This window comes from Puma concolor, chromosome B2 (genome assembly GCF_028749965.1).
Source record: "Puma concolor isolate L17-30 chromosome B2, mPumCon1.1.hap2, whole genome shotgun sequence".
In the NCBI taxonomy this organism is placed as follows: domain Eukaryota; kingdom Metazoa; phylum Chordata; class Mammalia; order Carnivora; family Felidae; genus Puma; species Puma concolor.
In genome coordinates, this window is record NC_141671.1 from 15,701,596 (window position 1) to 15,720,146 (window position 18,551).

The following is an 18,551-nucleotide window of genomic DNA, read 5'->3' on the forward strand; positions in this document are numbered from 1 at the left end:
CTGTTTCCGATTCTGTGTCTCCCTCTCTCTCTGCCCCTCCCCCGTTCATGCTCTGTCTCTCTCTGTCCCAAAAATAAATAAACGTTGAAAAAAAAAAAAAAAACCTTAAAAAAGAAAAAAAAAAACAACAAAACAAAAACTGTCAGAGTCAACATTTAAACCTACGCAAGCTGCCTCTCCACTTCAAGGATGACGAGCTCAAGGTGCCCCGGGGTACTTGTGACTCACTGTGTGCTACTGACGTCCTTGTCACCCACACACACACGGGCGTCCTTGGTACCCATTACTCTCAGAGGTGAGAAGCGAAACCCAAGGCAGATTCCGGGGCTGGCCAGGGGGGTGATCCGATAGCCTTCATCTCTGCTTGGAAACCTCTCCATCCAGTGCCAGGAGCCTGTGGCCTCTGGGGAGGCAGCCCGCGGGACTGACTAAAGTTGGCTTCAGCAACGATGCGGCAGACACTTACTTCGAGTCTGTTAGAGGCTGAACGAGTTGGGGTCCTGCCCTCGAAGAGCTCCTAGTCCCCTGGGGGACACGCTGTGGTACAGAGCGACAGGCTGTTGCGAGCCTGGGAAAGGAGGGGGCCAGGGTGTCGGGGCCCGGAGGGGATCTTTATAGAAGTTCCATTAAACTGTCCACAGAAGTGACATTTGAATGGAGGCTGAGGCAGGACAGCTTTGCCGGCAAGGGAGTAGCAGGAGGTGATGGGCTTGGCGTGTTCAGGGAAGGGGCCTGGGGAGGACGTGAGTTCGGCTGGAGTGTGGGGTGACGGGCAGGCGGTGGAGCTGGAGGCGCCGAACAGCACTGACTGTTGTCAAAGCCAGCAGCCCAAGGAGCAGAGTGCCGTCCAGGCGGTGGGGTGGGTCACCACCAGCTCCGTGCTGGGAAGACCGGTCCCTCAGCGGCAGCGCGGGAGAGCCTGGAGGTGGCGGGCGACCAGAGGCAGGGAGGCCAGCCGAGGTGGTAGGACCCGCTGTGGCTGGTGGGCAGGACGTCACTGTAGTAAACACAGGCCGTGGACAAGTGGACCCGCCGATGGCAGAAGTGGGAGGTGGAAGGGGAGGGGAGAGGAGAGGCTTCCGGAGGGATGAGCTTCCTTCCGGGTGGCGTGGGACCGCCGTGTGTGTCCCTGATGGACGAACACTCAACACAGAGTGGTGATGGTAAGTGAGAGCTGCTGACGTATCTCTCCGAAACAGTGGCCGAGTTCATTAGCAGCAAAAAAAACGGTGATAATCATTTCTTTTTTTCTTTTAATTTTTTTTTAATGTTTATTTTTGAGAAAGAGAGCATGAGCGGGGGAGGGGCAGGGAGAGAGGGAGACACAGACTCGGAAGCCGGCTCCGGGCTGTCAGCACAGATCCCCACACGGGGCTGGAACTCACGGACCGCAAGATCATGACCTGAGCCGAAGTCAGACGCTGAACTGACGGAGCCACCCAGGCGCCCTGATAATAATTTCTTTAGCTCACCAACTTAGAGGTGACTGGGCTCAGCTAGATTGTTCTCACTCAGGGTCTCTCTTCCTGGTGCTGCAGTCTGATAGCGGACGGGCCTGGGATCTTCTGGAAGATTCCTGCCCACACCTGGGCAGGGAAGAGGAGATCAACACAGGGGCTGGAACGGGTCAGGCTCCTCAGCTCCTCACCACCTTCTCTCGCATCTCTCCCCACCAGATGTTGGGGGGTAGCTGGACTTTTTACAGAGTAGCTGGACGTTCCCAGAGCGAGCGTCCCAGAACCCAGCAGATGCTACTGTGTGGCTTTTCAAACCCAGGCTTAGAAGTCATGCCATCGTCACCCTGCCTCATTGTATTCACTGTGGCTGTTACAGAGGCCCTGGGCTCAAGGTGAGGGGATATAGATCACCCCTCTTGATGGGAGGGACATTAAAGGAATTTGTGGAGGTGTTTCCAACCATCCTCCACGAGTCTATGATTAAATTTAACCAGTGTGGTTTTTAGAGGGGATAAAGTAGTGTTAGAACCCTATTGGGAGCATCTATCACAGAAGAAAGTGGAGAGGGGACCTGTGAATTGGGGATGTAGGGGACGCTTGGGTGGCTCAGTTCGTTGAGCCTCCAACTTTGGCTCAGGTCATGATCTCAGGGTTCGTGGGTTCGAGCCCTGCATGGGGCTCACTGCTGTCAGCGTGGAGCCCTCTTTGGATCCTCCGTGCCCCTCTCTCTCCGCCCCTCCCCTGCTCACGCGCACGCTCTCTCTCTCAAAGATAAGTATTTTAAAAGAGAGAGTGTGAGAGAGATGTAGGCATATTCTTTAGAGATATGAGGCTCTCTGCCAGACTCAGCTATTGTCTTAACTTGATTCCCCCCCTTTAGGGAGCAAGTTGCTTGGATTCCATGTCTGAGTTCAGAGGGAACAGAATTTGGTGGGACCATTACTGACAAAGATGGCACCAGGGTGGGCTTGTCCTGGGGCCCTGGAGGAGGGAAGTGGGAACAGATAGACCAGTCAGTGCTTCAGAGTCGGCACAGGCTGGAGTGGAGGAGCGTTCCAGAACGGATTCTGTGAGTGGGGAGGATATGTTCAGGCCTGTTAACCTGGTACCATTCATGAGCCTCAGTGGCGGGGGAAGGGCCCCGAGGTATAGAAGAGAGCTGTAGAAGTCTAGACCGTAATCGGACGACACCATGAAGGCGTGAGCCGCAGACATCGTTCCTCAGCATTGGTCTTGTGCCCAGCAGTGTTGAAGTACGCTAGTTAATCATGACAGTAATAATAGCATCCAACAGCTGATTGGCATATTAGTTTCTTGGAGCTGCTGTAACAAAACGGGAGGCTTCAATGACAGAAGTTTATTGTCTCTCAGTCCTGGAGGCTGCAAATCCCAGGGCAAGGCGTGAGCTGGGTTGCTTCCTTCCCAGCGCTGGGAGGGAGACTTTAGTCTATGCCTCTGACCTGCTTCTGGTAGTTCACTGACTCTCTGGTCTTCTTTGGCTCGTGGATGCCATCATCCCCACCTCTGTCTTCATTTCCCCGCGACCTTCTCCCTGTACGTGTGCCTGTGTCCAACTGTCCCCATTTTAGGACACCAGTCACATTGGACTAGGGCCCACCCGGATGACCTCATCGTACCTTGATCATCTGCAAAGACCCTATTTTCAGGTTAACTCTGAAGTACTGGGGGATAGGATTCATGTCTTTGAAGACTCATAATTCAACTCCTAACAGTGGGTAAAGACGGGACAGAATCTCTGGATCCTTCCCGCCTGCCCCTTTCTTCATTTGCCCATCTTGCTTTTGAGGAGACGCTGGTCTGATCTATTGGTTACCACCATGGCGGTCCTTTGGGCTTTTCTTCTCACCATCCCACGTCGCTTCTTAGAAGAAATCCCATCACAAATGCTCCCCCTCATCTTCCTCTAGATTCCCTTCTCTTGCCTGAGGAGTGATGGAATCTTTTTCTGGTTGCCCTTGGTGATGATAATCAGGACCATACCACCCCCACAAAACAGGTTTACCTCGTTTTTATCATTGCAGTGACCCTATAATGCAGGCATTGGCCCCATTTTATAAAGGAGGAAGGTTGGGTCCAGAGAGTTTAGGTCACTTGCTGAAGGCCACACAGCTCATAGGAGGCGCTGGGACTGTAGTCAAGATCAGCCTGACCTCTCCACCACACCACATCGCCTGATGAGTTCAGTGGGGGAGAGCATTATTGATTACATCTCTATTTCAAAGGAGTTTGGAAATGGTTTATTAGATGATAAATAATACAGAGGAGGTTTAAAAAATATGCAGGAGGAAAACGGGGCCAAGGGACTGGGAAGCAATCAATTAGACTTGTATTTTAATTGTCCTTTGTTCCCTTTGGGTGAGCCAAGGCCTCTAGGCTTGTGGGACGGGATAGGAGTGAAATCATCCTTTCGAAGCACTGATCCCAGTCTGAATTCCAGGAATTACATCTGGAACCTCTGCTGTTGCCTGGATAGAAAACACGTTTTGGTTTCGTCGGAAGGCTTGTCTCTGATGTAGCCCAAGCTAGTGATTTAAGGATGCTGAGAGCCAGGGAAATCTCCGTGTTTATTTTTCCTGCGAGATTAGGCTGGCAGCTACTTCCAAAGAATTTAAGTTATAAAGTCCAGTTTAAAACTATACTAAGGAGGCGGCGCTTGTGTGGCTCAGTTGGTTGAGCGTCCGACTCTTGATTTTGGCTCAGGTCGTGATCTCATAGTTTGTGAATTCAAGCCCCGCGTCAGGTTCTGTGCTGGCACCGCCAGAACGTGCTTGGGATTCTCTCTCTCTCTCTCTCTCTCTCTCTCTCTCAAAATAAATAAATCAATTAAAAAAAAACAAACAAACAACCCTATATACCAAGGACGGCTTGCTTACTCTCAATCCCATCCAGCCGCAGGAATGTGTTACAGATGGATGCTGACACTTAGCGGGAAATCTGTACTCTCCATCAATAATCAATAATCAAGAGCCTGGCATAGAAGTAGCAAGTGTGGTGTCATCCAGACCCAGAGCCCCAGTTCCATCATTCCCTGCGCATATGTCTTGTTCTCTGCACCAGTTTCTCAGTGTTTCTGAGGACCCTGAATTGGGACAGACAAGAAACTGGTTACAAACGGAGACTCTTGGGCCCTACTGTGTCCTATCAGGTACCACCGGTGGCCGGGGGAGCCACATGCCCCGTTTGACTCTCTGCTGGTGGCAGGCCTATTGATCATCACCCCCACACATTTCCTGAGCACCTGCTATCTGTAGGGTGTAGTTTTACGGGCCGTAGAACTTTCTAGAGACCATTCCTCCATTTTAGGCTCTGGAAAAATCACAGCAAATCCGGGTCACTTCTGAAATCCCTGGCAGGTGCCCGTTTGCTTCTGGCAAGTCTGCGCCAGGATCCACAGGGGGGATCGTGTCTGGGCAGGTTGAGCTCCCTGTGCGGTCTTTCCCGCTTTCCTCGTCAGGCACGTGTGTCTCTGGTCTGCACAGCCTCGTGCCGTAGGCAGCGTTGCCTTTTTGGCTCAAATTTACGATAGAAAGCCCCGTCTTTGATTTTCCCATGTGGGCTGACCCCTAAGTCACCTACTAGTCACGAGAGCAGAGAGGAGCGGGAACGTGTCCCTGCGTGGTGCTCCCCACACTCCTCTGCCCAGGTCCCCCGGAGCGGGGGAGGGGCACAGCTCAGCATGCCCAGCAGGGATGACGAGGTCTTAGTTCAAAAATTCACGTGAACTCTCCATTCTGCATGCCCACGTTCCTGTGACTGTATGATTAGATCAACTTTTATTCCCAGGAGGCTACCATATGCCTGGTGTGTTTGTCTGGGTGGGGGGTACAGGTGCCCTGGTCTGTGAAGCTCGAGGCTAACACTCTGTTAGCCTAACACTCTGTTCAGCATCGATCATCTGCAGTAAGAGAGCCATTGAGATCTGCCTGTATATTATTTAGATTCATGCTTTTTTCTGGAAAGGATTAGAGGTGGCCGCTACAGGTAGCTTAAACATTAGCCTGTATTCAGTGGCTCAAAGAAAGTGGAATAAACCTGATCTGTCACGACAGCATTCATTCATATTTTTAAAAAACGAAACCAATCTATAAGAAGAAGATTCCTCTCAACCCTCTGGAGCTTCCTTCGAGATAGGGCGGCCATGCTATGGGCCACCTTTGAGACTCACCTTCTCGGGATGAGGGCTTCCTGGGACCGAGCTGGGCTGAACCAGGAAAGCCCCGGCCTGTCAGGCCTGCTGTGCCAAAGTCATGGCCAGCAATAGGTTAAGAGTAAGCAGCAATCAAGCTGGAGGAATGGGTCCCTAAACTCTCATACTGTTTGAAAATGCTGTCCACAGAGTGCTGACCAGGCAGGTAGGTGTTCAACCACGACCACCTGGCCGGTCGGGTGAGATTTTCAGCTATTCGTTTTCCTCCCTTTTAGCAGATTCCCGAGGGTAGGTGTATGAACACAGCAGGGCAGGCAGGATGGGGACAGCTGGACCCTCTGTGCTCTTCCTGATGGAATGCTGCTGTTCGTGTAGGTGACTGTCCCGAATTCAGCAGACACACTTTTTTCCCTTCTGCCTGGGCTTCCTCTGTTCTGACAGAATGTCAGGTGGCCCGTGTGCGGCACTGGTGACGGGGGGGGGGTAGTGGGATGTCTGGCTTGCTACCCATTTGGGCCTAATGATTCCATTTCTTTCTCAGTGTGTCAGCCTTTGGGGAGACACAGGATCTCCTCTTTAGAGTTAACACCTGTCCACCTCTTCGGCGTTTCTCCAACCAGATTCAGGCCAGAGACCAGGGGGCTTTCCCATTCATGGTAGGCTCCCTGCCCAGAAGCCTTCTCCAGGACTCCTGTGAGCCCCGGGGTTGGCTTTCCTCTCCGGAAACAAAACCCCTGATGGGCGTCTGGAATTACCAAGGTGATTGAGTGATAGGGACTTCTGAAAGAAGTAACCCTGAGTGTAAAACTCAGCCCAGATCGGGTCAGTAACCGGATCCACCATGCACCCCTCAAGGTGTGATCACCTACTGCCAAGCTTTCAGAATCCGTCAGGAGGCACGGGTTTTCCGTTTAGGTGCTCGCAGGGACAGGAGCCTGGGGGTGGGGGAGGGGAGTATGCCCAGAGCCCCAGTGTGACAGGCACATGAGCCGAGAGATTTAGATCAGAAGGCCTCAGATGACTAAACCCTAAACTCTAGCGGGAACCACAGAGTCAGATGGTAATCAGTCTCATCCCAATGCGTGTATAATCTCTTTGGGGTTTTTCATATTGGGGTAGCCATAGGTTTGCCGTGAGTGACAGCTGAAGGGTGAAGCCAAGGCCCTGGGGTCTGAAAGACCTGCTTCGCCGCCGCACCCCCCCCACCCCAATCCCTGACTCCTGCTCTGCTGTCCCACATGGGGCCACTTCTGTCTCCCGCTGGCAGCCACAGAAGGGCCAGGAGGCGCTGGCCGTGGTCCTTGGCTGTCAGCTCTCATCTCCGAATCATGGAAATGTGCCTTCTCTTCATTTCTTTTTTTGGTTGGCTTGGAAGAAGTAGTCACTCAAAGGCCAGAAAGGAGGATTTGGCGATACGCCAGTGGGTGAGAAGCCTCTTGGAGTCCTGGGTCTCTTGCTGTTGTTCCAGCAAGAGTGTGTTACACGTGCTCCTTTGCAGGACTTTCAGGACACGTTGGCTTTGCTGGTTCCAGCAGATTTATCGGCTTAATGCACTTGTATTGGTTTCCTGGGCCTAGATGCTAACAAAGTACCTCCAACTGTGTGGCTTAAGAAACAGAAATGTCTCACAGTTCTAAAGCCCAGAAGGCTGAAACCCAGGTGTTGGGACAATCGGTTCCAGGACTCTCCCCTAGCTGCCGGGGGTTCACTGGCCATCTTTGCCATTCCTTGGCTTGTACGAGCCTCCCCATCTCCAATTTCATGTTCAGTGGTGGCCTCCCTGGGTGTGTGTGTCCGTATGTCTGAAGGTCTCCTTTCTATAAGGACACCAGTCATATTGGGCAAGGGCCCAACCACTCCCTCGTTTTAACTTGCTCATCTGCAAAGATCTCATTGCCAAATAAAGTCACATTCACAGATGCTGGGGGTCAGGACTTTATCTTTCACGGAGAGTTGGCCACGGAGGGGAGACGCAACTCAACCCATAAGATTTGGCTAAAAGGGTTTCTGTGCTCACCTTCCGTGGGAGGCCTTGGGAGCACAGGTTGTGGGGTCCGATGGCCTGGTCGAAAGCTGTCACTTACTGTCTGTGTATCTGTAGGCAAGGTGCCTTGCTCCCGTATCAGTAAAATGGGCAAATTAAAAAAAAAAAACAAGGGGCGCCTGGGTGGCGCAGTCGGTTAAGCGTCCGACTTCAGCCAGGTCACGATCTCGCGGTCCGTGAGTTCGAGCCCCGCGTCGGGCTCTGGGCTGATGGCTCAGAGCCTGGAGCCTGTCTCCGATTCTGTGTCTCCCTCTCTCTCTGCCCCTCCCCCGTTCATGCTCTGTCTCTCTCTGTCCCAAAAATAAATAAACGTTGAAAAAAAATTAAAAAAAAAAAAACAAAAAACAAAAAACAAAACAAAACACAAATGAATAAAAAGGTTGACGGAGGCAAATAAGTTAATACCTATAAAGTTCTTTAGAAAGCAATTGGCATGTTACCGTCCCCTCACTAAATGTAAGCTGCTATACTGTTATCGCTATCGTTTTACTTGTTTTTTAAAGTTCTGAGGACATCATATCATAAAGGATGCTTTAAAAAGATGAACTGAGGGGCGCCTGGATGGCTCAGTCGGTTGAGCATCTGACTTCGGCTCAGGTCAGGATCATGTGGGTCGTGGGTTCGAGCCCCACTTTGGGCTCTGTGCTGGCAGCTCAGAGCCTGGAGCCTGCTTTGGGTTTTGTGTCTCCCCCTCTCTCTGCACCCCACGCGCCTCCAGCCCCCGCCGCTTGTACTCTTTCTCTCTCAAAAATAAATGAACATTAAAAAAAAAAAAAAGATGCATTGAAAGGAATAAGGATGTTACCACCTGGATTCCTACATGTGTACATCTTCAAATGATCAAATAGTTGTCCCCTGCAGGGAATCTGCAAGGATCCATGGTGTTTTGAATGCAGAAAACAATTTACCTTTGAAACTGGATTTATCCATTTAAGAAACATTTATTCAAACCTTGCAGTGCGCAAAACACTTCATTGGGGTGTTCAGGTGAATTGAGAAACGACGAAGATAATATCTCTGGGTTTTAAGGAGCTCGCGGCCTAGTGAGAGACACAGGCATGCACTGATGTGATCGTAGGCGGTAACAGACCTTGTGCAAAGTGCTGTCCCTGGATTAACCTGTGTATTCACACAATAATCCGGCAAGATAGATACAGGGCCACGGCCCCCAGGCCTCAATGCTGAATCCACAAATAACAACAACAGCAACAACAACAACAAAAATCTAAAACCAAAGCAAACAAACACTCCAGAGTCCAAAAACTGAATTTTTTCTTTGGTTTCGTGCAAACTCATTTGATCACAGAGCCGAAGCTGAACTGATGCGAGACAGTTTATTGTTTGATTTCTCTGGCCCGCAGCACGTGAGTGTTCATCCAACACATCTCTCTGTAGCAAAATGCCGGGGGTGATACGTAACATCTAGTAAAGGCACCGTATATTTCTAAGATCTGGGAGACCTAAATTGTATCTGGCTCCAGAGAGTTTGGAAAAAGGACGGTGAGCCTGTATAATTAAATATTTTACAGACAAGGAATACCGAGGTTCAGAGGAGTTAAGCTGTCTGCTCAGATCTCGAAGCTTCGAAGGGAGGAAACTGGCTTTCGGAGCCAGCCCTCTCTGTCCAGGGCTCCAAGCTTGGTCACTGTGTGATTCCCCAGCTGGGGAAGGCTGGGGGGCAGACTTCTTACCTGTCATCTTACCTGTTGGCCTCTGGCATCCCCAGCCTTCATTTCTTTAAACTCCTTTAATCTGGAACATTTCCACAGGCTTTCTTTGTCATAAGAACGAAGAGGCTAACTCTACAAGCTTGGGCCAGCCAGTCCTACTGGTATTTATTAAGTCTGTTTGGCTTGTAGGTCACAGAAACCAGCCCCAGGAGTAGACAGAAAAGGGGTCGGGGGTGGGTGGGTGAGGTATGATTAGGGTACAGGTCCATGCCTCGGCCTCAGGAGGGATTAGGAGGAGGGGTACAGGGATCCTGAGCGAGTTCTCTCTTTGTCTTCTACCTGGGTTTCCCTGTGTGGCCACCGACTTTCTCTTTCCTAGTCCACACTTAGAAAACAGCTACTACCACCAAAATGCAGCCCTCTAACTCCTCAGAGACGAATCTAGAATCTCTGCAATCTAATCCAAATTCTGCGTCTGTTACCTTTCTGCATGTGAGAACGGAGAATGGGGGCGGGAATGGGGGTCTGGTTAAAGAAAACACAGCATGCAGGGGCCCTCCCTCCCGTGGTGGACTTGATCAGGATCACTAGTCTTTCTGACCTCAACCTAGCATTCGCTATGTCTTTGGAGTAAACATTCCCTTGACCTTAGCAAGCTGTTTGGCCTTTGGCTGCCCCTGCCCCCAAACTACTGGCTTCATATTGGAGCCACGATGCCGGGACCCGCTTAACACACTACTTGGAGGGCTTTACTGATGACGTCTCAAGACGCCTACAGAGTGACCCAGTGTTTATCAAGACCCACTAGACTTGACCCTGCATACTCCACGACCTCTTCATGACTCAGCTACTGGTCATTCCTCCCTGATCTCCCCAGGTCCAGTCACAGGGCCAGGCTGCTCCCTAGGCTCAGGCCTCCACGTTGCTGGTCTGTTCCGTTCTCTCAGGTCTGGAGGTCATGGCTGAGGGCCATGGACCAGGGCCAGGTCAGTGTCAGGGGCCAGGAGAGTCTGGAAGAGGAAAAGGGGCCTTCAAATCCAGATTTATTCTGGGGCAATCACTGAACCTCCCTATGGGTCTCTTTCCTCATCCCGTATCCTGAAGGGAATGTACCAGATGTTCTTTCAGGGGTCTGTTGGTTCTGAGAAATTCTGTGGTGTCCGTGAGGGACTCTGGCGGGAGGCGCCGAGCACGCACAAAGGATGAGCATCACAGCTGATAAAAAGGATGTCATACGTGTCAAACCGGGCGGTCCATAAGTGAGAGCCTCTCTAACATCAGGGTAGGTAACCTTACCGAGCACCCTCCCAGGGCAGCTGTGGTCTGGGATTCACATACCTCGGCCCGAGTCTCGGTTTACTTGTGACGCAGGCCCGAGACTGTCCGCCTGAGAAAGGCCTGCTTGCAAGGCTGACCTTTGGCTGTGGCATCTGGGAGCTTGGCTGTAAATAGTTCCCTACACAGATATAAAACTTTCCCTAAGCGATAAGCACGGCTCACTGTGCCTAAACTGTTTGTGCAAAGCGTGTATGATTTATACCGAACGCTTTCCTCCTGGAAGTCTGGAATTTTGGTGCGTTCTGGGCAGGAAGTGCCGACGTGACCAGCCTCCAGTAAAAACCCCGGACACGGGGTCTCCAATGGGCTTCCCTGACAAACAGCAGGTCACGCCTATGGTCACTGACAGCCGCTGGAGGGATTAAGCGTGTCCTGCGTCACTCCCACCCGGGAAGGTAGTCTTGGTGACTTGTGCCCGGTTCCCCCAGACTTTGCCCTGTGAGCCTTTTCCCTTTGCTGTTCTCACTTCCTGTACTTTCACTGTGAGCAGTCACAGCCTTGGGTATAACTATATGCCGAGTCCTGTTAATCCTCCTCCCAAGCCTGGGTGGGTCTTGGGGACTCTGGGTACTCACGGACTTTGGAGTGTCCCATAAGTAAAGATCAACCCCACACCCCCGTGCCGTTCCCCAGTGCTAATTCATGGCACAGAGTTTACTTAGGGTTTTGTTTTGTTTTGTTTTTGCCTGTTCCAAGAGGAGCGGCAGTTTAGTTAAAATTGTGTCCTGCGTCCTAACGTCCCACTAGCCCCACATAGAATCCAGCGGGAGGCCAGAGCATTCGTAGTCCCCGTGTAAAAACTCAGCAAGGAACTCTCCTCGGTTTGGCTTGACATTCCATAATATGGCGTGAATTTTCTGAAACAGTTTGGCTGGCATTCCTTCTCATCAGGGCAACTCTGGCGGTATGCTTCAGGATTCTTGATCAAATGAGGCTACACATTCTCCAGAGCCAAGTAGCGAAGCCAATGGGTCTTGTGTAAGTTGGTGAAAAAAAAAAATGACTGATGGAGGAAGATCATTTGGGAAGAAACGCAAGCAAGGGAAGAAATATAGCAAGAATGCTTTGGGGAAGCGTTCTGTTCCAAAAAAAGTCCTGCCCTGGGGAGGTATGGTCTTGCCCCCTTAGTGGCAAGACCTGGGAGTCTATAAGTAAGTCGTGGAGAACACGACCTGTGTGTCTGGCCGTCAGATCTTTTATGGCCTGTGAGGACTCTAATCCCAGTATTTGAGTCTCTACGAAGCTGTCTTCTCTGCTGCCAGTTGGGCTGGGTTGCCTGGGTGGTTGAGTACTTGCTCTCCAAGGCCAGAAGGTCACTGCTCCTACTCCAGCATTTAAAATTAGCCCCTGCTCATGGCTTTGGCGCTCTCTCTGGAGCCAGAGCTGGAGGTCGGCAGCTCCAGAACATCTTCAGGAGGTGGTGCCAGGACCCCGCCCACCGGGGTGCTAGAAGCATGACCCCCAGAGGCCCGTTCTGAGAGTCTGTAGATTTTGTGGCAGTTTAGTGGCATGAGACGCTGACTTTACCTGGATGCGGCTTAAGGGCGTTTTTCTTCATCCCGGGGAGAGTGGAGGCAAGCCATCGAGTCGCACACGGAGCCTCTGCAGATGACGTAGATATTCTGCCCTTCCTGGCATGTGGGAGGAAGTCTGAGTGTTGCTATGGCATTTGGAAGCTTTCACTTTCTTTTCCAAGTTGTTCAGAGATCCGCGTTTGGTGGGCGATGACCCTTTCTGGGGGCCCCTGGGTGGCTAGTTGGTTAAGCGTCCGGCTTTGGCTCGGGTCACGATCTCATGGTTCGTGAGTTCAAGCCCCATGTCGGGCTCTGTGCTGACAACCCAGAGCCTGGAACCTGCTTCAGACTCTGTGTCTCCCTCTTTCTCTGCCCCTCCCTTGCTCACACTGTTTCTCTCTGTCTCTCAAAAGTAAATACATGTTAAAAAATTTAAGAATACCCTTTTTGGGGGGCGGCTAAAATGACCACATGACACAAAAGGGAACCGTGGGCCAGCCCCTACTGCAGAGCGCGTCCTTGGTGCAGATTACTCGGTGTGCGAAGTGCCTTATGGGGGTGGAGGAGACACTTGGGAGAAGAGGCTTCTCCTCTCCCTTCTGGAACTTTCCTTTGGACAGGACAAGGTGGCAACGCCACAGTGCCACCATCACCTGGGAAAAAATGGCGGATGGGTGCTTGCAAAACAGAAAGGGAAATTAACGGAAAATAGCTGCCTGAGGTGAGCATTCCCCTGTCCACATTTAGGATGGATCGTAGCCAGAGTCGGATGTGGCTAACTACACCGACATTATTAAGGAAGAGGTTTTTGAAGGAGCCAGTCAAGCTGACACTTAATCCAGAATCCTGTCCTTTTCCTGCCAGATCGGCTTCCCTTCTTTCTTCCCTGCCTGTGTTCAGGGCGCACACACCAGAGACTTGGAACCATTCTGTGCGTCCCCCTCCCTCGTCCCCCTGAATCCCACCAACCACTGCAGATTTGACCTCCTCCCTTCCTCACTGTTGCCAACGCCTCCCCAGTTGAGGCCCTCAGCATTATCTCTGAGGAAATAATTTCTAGAATAAAAGAACACGCATCTGCCATTTATCCAGGTCCCCCTGCTGCTAACGTCTCATCCCTGTTGTATATGGACTCTTATTTTCTCTCTCCCACATGCACATGTATGCACACACACGCACACCTGTCTAATCTTTTCCTAACCGTTAGAGGGTGATTTGCATACATCATGGCCTGTAACGCCTATATACTTCCGTGTGTATTTCCTAAGAACGGGACGTTCTGTTACAAGACCACGATGCAGTTATCTCAACTTCCATGAATTAACCATCCACACGCTGTCTCCCTCCCATCTCCCTTCCATAGCCCAGCTTTGCCACTTGACCCAATAGTGTCTTCGGTAGCCCTTTATCCTCGCCACAGGCACCATGAGGGTCAGACATTGTGTTTACCTGTCATGTCTCAATGTCTCATTAACATTTTCAAGTTTTTCTCTCTCTCTTATGACATTCACATTTTGGAAGAATACAGTTCCTTTTTTTTTTTTTTTTTTTTTTTAATAGTATGTCGCTCAGTTTGGGTTCGTCTGAGTTTCTTCATGGTCAAATTCAGGTTCTCCTGTTCTCAGGATCCCATGTGGAGATGCACAATGTCTCTGCCCGGCATTGGTGGTGGCAATTTTCATCACCCAGTTCAAGGCATGCCTGGTTGCTCCTGTGTCTGTTACTATCTGTTTGGTTGCAATTAACAAGCAGTCTGTGGGGAGACTCTTTGAGACTATTTCTGGCTCACCTTCACAACTGCTCCCTGGGTTTAACATCCATCGATGGCGTTGTACCTCAGCCGGTCTCTGTTAGGATGGCTGCGAAATGATGCTTTGCCAACACCAGCCTCCCAGCCTCTATTCTTTCTTATCTACCCCGCGTCTATTCAGAACTGGTTCTCGTTCTGTCATCCCCCACGCATCAGGGCTTCCCCTGGCTCTTCTCACTCTTGGGATAAACTTCAAGCCCTCATTGGCTCTGTACGTCTTCATCTTTTACCTCCACCCCCCCTTCCCCCCGTCATTTGCCCTTGTCCTCTCTTCTCTAGGAGCACCTCAAATACACACTGCAGTATACCTCAGTTCCCTTTGCTTTCCTGACCGGAATGCCTCCTTCCTGATGACTTTGCCTGGCAAACTCCTTTGCGTTAATTTTTTTTTTTTTTATTTATCAGTTTTGAGAGAGATGGAAAGCATATGAGTGGGGAAGGGGCAGAGAGAGGGGGGGATAGAGGGTCTGAAGCGGGTTCCGTGCTGACAGCAGAGAGCCCGATGCAGGGTTCAAACTCACGGTCTATGAAATCATGACCTGGACCAAAGCGGGATGCTTAATTGACTGAGCCACCCACGTGCCCCACCTTTGCATTTTAAAAAACCCAGGTAGGTTCCCCCAAATCCCTCAAGGGAAGCCTTCTCTTATGCCTTAGGCGAAGGTAAGTTTCTCTTCTCTGGGCTCCCAAGTGACTTGCACCTGCCTCTGTCATAGCACTTAACCACAGTACAGTGACATTTACCTCTCTGTGCACCCCCACCGTCATCCCCCCTCAAAAAACCCCTAGTTCCTTGGAGGCAACCAGGTCTTACTGAATTCTGGAGTTCCAGCAAGCTCAGTGCCTGACGTGGAGGAGGAGGAGTTTGTGTCATAATAATGAATTTCTAGGATATGGTCGTGGCAATTCTCAAACATAGCAGACCAGAGGATTCTGTCTGTGTCTCTCTTTTTCTAATTTATTAATTTTAAAAAGGCCTTAATTTATTTTTTAAAAACACTCTATTGATGTAGGATTGACACATAAAAAGCTATACATATTTAATGTAGGCAACTCAGTGAATTTGGGGGTACGTATACACCTGTGGAGAGATTCTTTTTACGGAGCATTTTTAAAAGCTGGTGTTTCATAAAATATAGCTTGAAAATCCCTGGATCTTTAAGATTCCTTCCCATTATGGGTTGAATTGTGCCCCTTCCCCACCCACCCCCGCCCCCCCAAAAATTTCTGTTGGAGTCCTAACCCTGAATACCTCAGAACGTGACCTTATTTGGAAATAGGGCCTTCAGCTTAAAATGTGGTCGTTGGGTGTGCCTTAATCCAGTTTGACTGGTGTCCTTATGAAAAGGGAAAACTCGGGGCCACCTGAGTGGCTCAGTCGGTTTAAGTATCCGAGTCTGCTTGGGATTCTCTCTCTCCTTCTCTCTCTGTTGCTCCCCTACTTGTTCTCTCTCTCTCTCTCTCTCTCTCTCTCCCTCACTCTCTCTCTCTCTCAAAATAAATACACTTTAAAAAATAAAATAAAAAGGAAAAATTTGGAGACAGACACTTGCCCAAGGAGAGCTCCATGTGAAGACAAAGGCAGAGACTGGAGCGATCTGGAACCAGCCAAGGGTTGCCTGTAAATGGCCAGAAGCAGGAGAGGGGTGTGGAATGGGTTGTCCCTCACGCCCTCAGAGGGAACCAGCCCTGTTGATACCTTGATCTTCAGCTCCCAGCACTGTGAGACCACACATTTCTGCTGCTTGAGTCACCTCATCTGGGGTACTTTGTTATGCAGCCCTAGCAGACTGATACACCTTCCAACTGAAATCTTTGCTCTTCGATAATGATGGTAACATAGGGATCTGCTTAACATCTAGGAGGGCATGCAGGTTCCAAAAAGGATTCTTAAACATTCCCTTCTAGATTGGGAAATTTTTGCCAAAAAACGTTGACACCTAGAGCGGACGGGCCTAGAATTCAGGAAGCCACTTCAGCTGTAGGCCCTACGAGTGGGCAGGAAGGGTCTGGTGGGGGTAAGGGACACATTACTACAGGCTGATAGAAGGAGGGGAGACTCAAATACATGCCTCCAGTGTCTAAAAGCTTTCTTTGCTGTCAGCAGGACAGATTGGTGGGATCATGGTGGCCTGCACGTTCTCTCTCAGGATGCCCACGTCCTTGCAAGCCCTCCCTTGCCGTAACTGGCTGCCACCTGCATAAATGTGTTTGAGGGAGCAGACGCAGCCTGCACATGGGATTCACCACCAATCTTGGGGGCGTGTCTGCTGACACTGCTTGAGAATGTCACTCCGGGATTAGCAGGTGGCTGCAGCAGGCCTGTTTGGACCTGGCACATATCCAGCTCCTCCTGGCTTAGCCTTCCTCTCCTGGGGCTGCACGCCCAGGCTTCTCCTGGGCTGACTGTCTTCCAGAAGGATGGTCCTCCCTTTTGACGGTAGCCTCAGGTTTAGAGATTGGGGCCGTGCGTTGTCATAACTGATCACCCCACCGGTGGCCCCTACTGTGCTAACAAATACAGATCTCTGTTTCCAAGCTTTGCCCTTGTTCTCTTAGGGCAGCGCAGGAGTGCTGGTTCCTAGGGTTTGATTTTGAAGTGTCAGGTGAAGAGGTCCATGGGGGGTTTCAAAGTGATTTGAGGGCGCCTGGGTGGCTCAGTCGGTGAAGCGTCTGACTTCAGCTCAGGTCATGATCTTGCAGTTCATGGGTTCGAGCCTCGTGTCAGGCTCTGTGCTGACAGCTCAGAGCCTGGAGCCTGCTTTGGATTCTGGGTCTCCCTCTCTCTAGACTGCCCCTCCCCCCGCTCATGTTTTCTCTCTCTCTCTCTCTCTCTCTCTCTCTCTCTCTCTCTCTCTCTTCACCTGCCCTACCCCACCATCTCTCAAAAATGAATAAACGTTAAAAAGATGTTTTTAAAAAGTGATTTCAGGGGCACCTGGGTGGCTCAGTCGGTTAAGTGTCCGACTCTTGCTTTCGGCTCAAGTCGTGATCTCCCGGTTTTGTGAGTTCGAGCCCCGCATCTGGCTCTGTGCTCACAGTGCAGAGCCTGCTGGGGATTCTCTCTCTCCCTCTCTCTCTGCCCCTCCCCCTCTCGTGCTGTCTCGCTCTCAAAATAAACAAATAAACTTAAAGAAGCCCTTCCATTTAAAAATAAAAACAAAGAAAAGTGATTTTAAATAAATGCCACTGACCCGGGCGGCTGTTTAAAAACCCACGCCCTGTTGCGTGTTACAGACCCCAGAGCAGCGGCTTTGTTGAACTTGAGTTTCCGGCCTCAGGATGCCAGCAGTGGGGCTGTGTGTGTTAGGCACGTGGACAAGGTGGCTGGTCTGGACCCCAGCCCGTGGCTCTGTGCTCGCCTCTCGCCCTGCGAGTCCTGGTTAGTCCCTGCCAGCACTGCTCTCCTCCTTTTGCGGCGGAGCAGGCAGAAGCTCTCGCACCTTCCCTCTGCTGCCGTGTGTACGTCTCTTCTAATCAAGCCTTCCGCACCTGGCTGCTTCCTTGACGTGATGCCCTATGAAGAGATCAGACCCGCACAGCGGTGTCGAGCCCCAGAGGCTTAGGACGGCGAAGGGTGGGATGTGTGGACTGTGTGACCCAGTGGGACAAGCTCCTGGCTTCTTAAAGATCAGACCTGTGTTTTCTAATGTGTGTGCCTGCTCTAAGCTGCAGCAGTAACATGTCTTCTTACAGAGCACGTTTCTTGGTTCTTTGGAAAGCGAAGCGAGCTTGTTAGCAAGAACGGTGAGGTCAGACCCAGCTGTCCCTCCCTCTGGCTGGTGGCAGGCATCTTCTCTCCATGTCAGAACGGTGGCTTTGCGAGGGAAGAAGCCAGGCATTGCCAAAGGACAAAATCTGTTTGCCTTTGGCCCTGGAAAATGTTAGACAAGGGCTTATTCTCCTGAATTGTTTGAATACTATGGCTAGGCTGCTAGGGGAAAGGTAGGGTTGGATCTTGGTCTCCTTTGAGTAAGGGCTCAGTAGGGGCGCCTGGGGGGCTCAGTGGTTAGGCATCCGACTCTTTTTCTTTTTTTTTTTCAGATTCATTAATTTATTTTTTAATTTACATCCCAGTTAGTTAGCATGTAGCGCAGCAATGATTTCAGGAGTACATTCCTTAATGCCCCTTACCCGTTTAGCCCATCCCCCCTCCCAAGGCATCTGACTCTTGATCTCGACTCAGGTCACCATCTCACAGTTCCTCAGTTCAAGCCCCACAGCGGGCCCTGAGCTGATGGTGCAGAGCCTGCTTGGGATTCTGTCTCTCCTTCTCTCTGCCCCTCCCCAACTTGCGTGTGTGTGCTCTCTCTCTCTCTCTCTCAAAATAAATAGTAGACTTAAAAAAAAAAAAAGATTAAGGGCTCAGTACAAGTGCAAACATTATTACAGTCATCAAATAGATTATGGCCATGGCAGTGTCTAGATCTTGTTGATATGCATATTAGTTCCTGAATATTCGCACATTAGTATAAGTGAAAAGTGGTGCTCATGAAGCATCAGGAAATCTGGTCCTTTATGGAGACAGGAGCGCGGGCTTGGAACGCTGC

At 50.7% G+C, this 18,551-nt stretch overlaps 1 protein-coding gene and 1 non-coding gene across 4 annotated transcripts in view; both read left to right on the plus strand.

Annotated features, from left to right (window-relative positions):
- GFOD1 (Gfo/Idh/MocA-like oxidoreductase domain containing 1) overlaps positions 1-18,551 on the plus strand; it is a 120,234-nt gene that overhangs the window by 26,791 nt on the left and 74,892 nt on the right. The gene's annotated exons all lie outside the window — the stretch shown is intronic.
- On the plus strand, positions 8,225-8,309 carry TRNAR-UCG (transfer RNA arginine (anticodon UCG)). Its single transcript has one exon. It is a non-coding gene; the product is annotated as a tRNA-Arg (tRNA).